The sequence below is a fragment of the Oncorhynchus tshawytscha genome, linkage group LG08 (genome assembly GCF_018296145.1).
Source record: "Oncorhynchus tshawytscha isolate Ot180627B linkage group LG08, Otsh_v2.0, whole genome shotgun sequence".
Classification (NCBI taxonomy): Eukaryota; Metazoa; Chordata; class Actinopteri; order Salmoniformes; family Salmonidae; genus Oncorhynchus; species Oncorhynchus tshawytscha.
Window position 1 is genome coordinate 76125471 of NC_056436.1, and position 5000 is coordinate 76130470.

A 5000-nucleotide genomic window follows, 5' to 3' on the forward strand; every position below is an offset into this window, starting at 1 on the left:
GTGTCACACCAGCCTTTGCTTTGGCGCCCCCTCCTGTCCAGCTCAGGCGTTCAGCGTCGTCGGCCTTCTAGCTGCTTCCGAACCTGCTGCTGGCAAATGCCCTTCCCTCATCAACCCCGGACTTGTCTCGTCATCATTACACACACCTGGTTCCAATCCCCACTCTATCACTGTATATATACTCCCTCTGTCATTTGTCTTTGTCGGTCATTGTAAATGTTGCTTGTTTTCCTGAGTCTCTCCTACTATTTCCTGAGTACTTTCTTATTTTTGCACTTTGGATTTCGTCCCACTTGTATATATATAGTGCTTTAATAAACTCAGTAGTTCTAAACCTGGGACTATCTCCTCCTCTCTACACTCTACACACGGGAGGGTCGGTGTACGAGTCCAAATCAAAGTCTGCGAAACGGAGCACAGAGGGAACGTCTGGAATGCGTACTCTGTTGGTACATATTTTGAAGTGTGTATCGATGCAAGCTTCAACAGAAATATGATGCAACCTCGTAAAAAAAATGATAAATGATTGTTAAAATCAATAGCGGCCATTATTTGAGCTGAAGCGAAATAAAATACAGTCCGACTTCGGAATAAAATGTTGTCTATTCACATCTCATATGTTGCCTGACTAGAATGGTTTATCTTGTTACATTAAGGGATAAGGTTGGGATAGAGGAACATCAGGTCTGGTTCTAGTAGAGAAGAGGAGGAGGGTGTTCTAGGTGAACTGCAGGTCTGGTTCTAGTAGAGAAGAGGAGGAGGGTGTTCTAGGTGAACTGCAGGTCTGGTTCTAGTAGAGAAGAGGAGGAGGGTGTTCTAGGTGAACTGCAGGTCTGGTTCTAGTAGAGAAGAGGAAGAGGGTGTTCTAGGTGAACTGCAGGTCTGGTTCTAGGAGAGAAGAGGAGGAGGGTGTTCTAGGTGAACTGCAGGTCTGGTTCTAGTAGAGAAGAGGAGGAGGGTGTTCTAGGTGAACAGCAGGTCTGGTTCTAGGAGAGAAGAGGAGGAGGGTGTTCTAGGTGAACAGCAGGTCTGGTTCTAGGAGAGAAGAGGAGGAGGGTGTTCTAGGTGAACTGCAGGTCTGGTTCTAGTAGAGAAGAGGAAGAGGGTGTTCTAGGTGAACTGCAGGTCTGGTTCTAGTAGAGAAGAGGAAGAGGGTGTTCTAGGTGAACAGCAGGTCTGGTTCTAGGAGAGAAGAGGAGGAGGGTGTTCTAGGTGAACTGCAGGTCTGGTTCTAGTAGAGAATAGGAAGAGGGTGTTCTAGGTGAACTGCAGGTCTGGTTCTAGTAGAGAAGAGGAAGAGGGTGTTCTAGGTGAACTGCAGGTCTGGTTCTAGTAGAGAAGAGGAGGAGGGTGTTCTAGGTGAACAGCAGGTCTGGTTCTAGTAGAGAAGAGGAGGAGGGTGTTCTAGGTGAACTGCAGGTCTGGTTCTAGTAGAGAAGAGGAGGAGGGTGTTCTAGGTGAACTGCAGGTCTGGTTCTAGTAGAGAAGAGGAAGAGGGTGTTCTAGGTGAACTGCAGGTCTGGTTCTAGTAGAGAAGAGGAAGAGGGTGTTCTAGGTGAACTGCAGGTCTGGTTCTAGTAGAGAAGAGGAAGAGGGTGTTCTAGGTGAACTGCAGGTCTGGTTCTAGTAGAGAAGAGGAAGAGGGTGTTCTAGGTGAACTGCAGGTCTGGTTCTAGTAGAGAAGAGGAAGAGGGTGTTCTAGGTGAACAGCAGGTCTGGTTCTAGTAGAGAAGAGGAGGAGGGTGTTCTAGGTGAACAGCAGGTCTGGTTCTAGGAGAGAAGAGGAGGAGGGTGTTTCCCCGGGGTGGAAAAGAGAGAGCCCGGGTGGAAAAAGAGAGAACCAGGGTGGAAAAGAGAGAGCCGGGGTGGGGAAAGAGAGAGCCAGAGTGGGGAAAGAGAGAGCCAGAGTGGGGAAAGAGAGAGCCAGAGTGGGGAAAGAGAGAGCCAGAGTGGAAAAGAGAGAGCCAGAGTGGGGAAAGAGAGAGCCAGAGTGGGGAAAGAGAGAGCCAGAGTGGGGAAAGAGAGAGCCAGAGTGGAAAAGAGAGAGCCAGAGTGGGGAAAGAGAGAGCCAGAGTGGGGAAAGAGAGAGCCAGGGTGGGGAAAGAGAGAGCCAGAGTGGGGAAAGAGAGAGCCAGAGTGGGGAAAGAGAGAGCCAGAGTGGGAAGAGAGAGCCAGAGTGGAAAAGAGAGAGCCAGAGTGGGGAAAGAGAGAGCCAGGGTGGAAAGGAGAGAGCCAGAGTGGGAAAGAAAGCCAGAGAGGGGAAAGAGAGAGCCAGAGTGGGAAAGAGAGAGCCAAAAAGAGAGAGCCAGAGTGGGGAAAGAGAGAGCCAGGGTGGGGAAAGAGTGGCCAGAAAAAGAGAGAGCCAGAGTGGGGAAAGAGAGAGCCAGGGTGGGGAAAGAGAGAGCCAGGGTGGAAAGGAGAGAGCCAGAGTGGGAAAGAGAGAGCCAGAGAGGGGAAAGAGAGAGCCAGAGTGGGAAAGAGAGAGCCAGGGTGAAAAGGAGAGAGCCAGAGTGGGAAAGAGAGAGCCAGAGAGGGGAAAGAGAGAGCCAGAGTGGAAAAGAGATAGCCCGGGTGGAAAAGAGAGAGCCAGGGGGAAAGAGAGAGCCGGGGTGGGAAAGAGAGAGCCGGGGGAAAGAGAGAGCCGGGGTGGAAAAGAGTGACGGTTTAGTGTGACCTTGAAATGAAACAGGCAGAATAGGATATATAATCAGACCAAAGATATAGAAAATAACGTAATCAAACGGTTTCATTAAAGTTTCATTAAGGGGGAATTGGATAAAGGCACACCCCACCCTTCAAGATGTCATTTGAATGTGTATTCCATGTAGGTTCTATGTAATGTCATGGAAATATTGTGAAAACATAATTAAATCCACAAGTGAGTGCCCAAAGCAATGTTTGTTTGTGTGTGTATCTGTGTGTTTGTGTGTGTATTTCCTTCACCTATACTCTGAGAGCAATTATCTCTCTGTTCCTTTCCACTCTCAATCTCTGGCCTCGTATCTCTCTGTTCCTTTCCACTCTCAATCTCTGGCCTCGTATCTCTCTGTTCCTTTCCACTCTCAATCTCTGGTCTCGTATCTCTCTGTTCCTTTCCACTCTCAATCTCTGGCCTCGTATCTCTCTGTTCCTTTCCACTCTCAATCTCTGGCCTCGTATCTCTCTGTTCCTTTCCACTCTCAATCTCTGGCCTCGTATCTCTCTGTTCCTTTCCACTCTCAATCTCTGGTCTCGTATCTCTCTGTTCCTTTCCACTCTCAATCTCTGGCCTCGTATCTCTCTGTTCCTTTCCACTCTCAATCTCTGGCCTCGTATCTCTCTGTTCCTTTCCACTCTCAATCTCTGGCCTCGTATCTCTCTGTTCCTTTCCATTCTCAATCTCTGGTCTCGTATCTCTCTGTTCCTTTCCACTCTCAATCTCTGGTCTCGTATCTCTCTGTTCCTTTCCACTCTCAATCTCTGGCCTCGTATCTCTCTGTTCCTTTCCACTCTCAATCTCTGGCCTCGTATCTCTCTGTTCCTTTCCATTCTCAATCTCTGGTCTCGTATCTCTCTGTTCCTTTCCATTCTCAATCTCTGGTCTCGTATCTCTCTGTTCCTTTCCACTCTCAATCTCTGGCCTCGTATCTCTCTGTTCCTTTCCACTCTCAATCTCTGGCCTCGTATCTCTCTGTTCCTTTCCACTCTCAATCTCTGGCCTCGTATCTCTCTGTTCCTTTCCATTCTCAATCTCTGGTCTCGTATCTCTCTGTTCCTTTCCACTCTCAATCTCTGGTCTCGTATCTCTCTGTTCCTTTCCACTCTCAATCTCTGGTCTCGTATCTCTCTGTTCCTTTCCACTCTCAATCTCTGGCCTCGTATCTCTCTGTTCCTTTCCACTCTCAATCTCTGGCCTCGTATCTCTCTGTTCCTTTCCTTTCTCAATCTCTGGTCTCGTATCTCTCTGTTCCTTTCCACTCTCAATCTCCGGTCTCGTATCTCTCTGTTCCTTTCCGCTCTCAATCTCTGGCCTCGTATCTCTCTGTTCCTTTCCGCTCTCAATCTCTGGTCTCGTATCTCTCTGTTCCTTTCCACTCTCAATCTCTGGTCTCGTATCTCTCTGTTCCTTTCCACTCTCAATCTCTGGTCTCGTATCTCTCTCTGTTCCTTTCCATTCTCAATCTCTGGTCTCGTATCTCTCTGTTCCTTTCCACTCTCAATCTCTGGTCTCGTATCTCTCTGTTCCTTTCCACTCTCAATCTCTGGCCTCGTATCTCTCTGTTCCTTTCCATTCTCAATCTCTGGTCTCGTATCTCTCTGTTCCTTTCCACTCTCAATCTCTGGCCTCGTATCTCTCTGTTCCTTTCCACTCTCAATCTCTGGCCTCGTATCTCTCTGTTCCTTTCCACTCTCAATCTCTGGCCTCGTATCTCTCTGTTCCTTTCCGCTCTCAATCTCTGGTCTCGTATCTCTCTGTTCCTTTCCACTCTCAATCTCTGGTCTCGTATCTCTCTGTTCCTTTCCGCTCTCAATCTCTGGTCTCGTATCTCTCTGTTCCTTTCCACTCTCAATCTCTGGTCTCGTATCTCTCTGTTCCTTTCCGCTCTCAATCTCTGGTCTCGTATCTCTGTTCCTTTCCACTCTCAATCTCTGGTCTCGTATCTCTCTGTTCCTTTCCACTCTCAATCTCTGGCCTCGTATCTCTCTGTTCCTTTCCATTCTCAATCTCTGGTCTCGTATCTTCTGTTCCTTTCCGCTCTCAATCTCTGGTCTAGTATCTCTCTGTTCCTTTCCACTCTCAATCTCTGGCCTCGTATCTCTCTGTTCCTTTCCATTCTCAATCTCTGGTCTCGTATCTCTCTGTTCCTTTCCGCTCTCAATCTCTGGTCTAGTATCTCTCTGTTCCTTTCCACTCTCAATCTCTGGCCTCGTATCTCTCTGTTCCTTTCCACTCTCAATCTCTGGTCTCGTATCTCTCTGTTCCTTACCACTCTCAATCTCTGGCCTCATATCTCTCCACT

The 5000-nt window shown here is 48.3% G+C and overlaps 1 protein-coding gene across 1 annotated transcript in view; it reads left to right on the top strand.

Moving 5' to 3' along the window:
• The window catches only part of LOC112236094 (teneurin-2-like), a 311870-nt gene that overhangs the window by 259412 nt on the left and 47458 nt on the right, over window positions 1–5000 (top strand). The window lies entirely within an intron of this gene.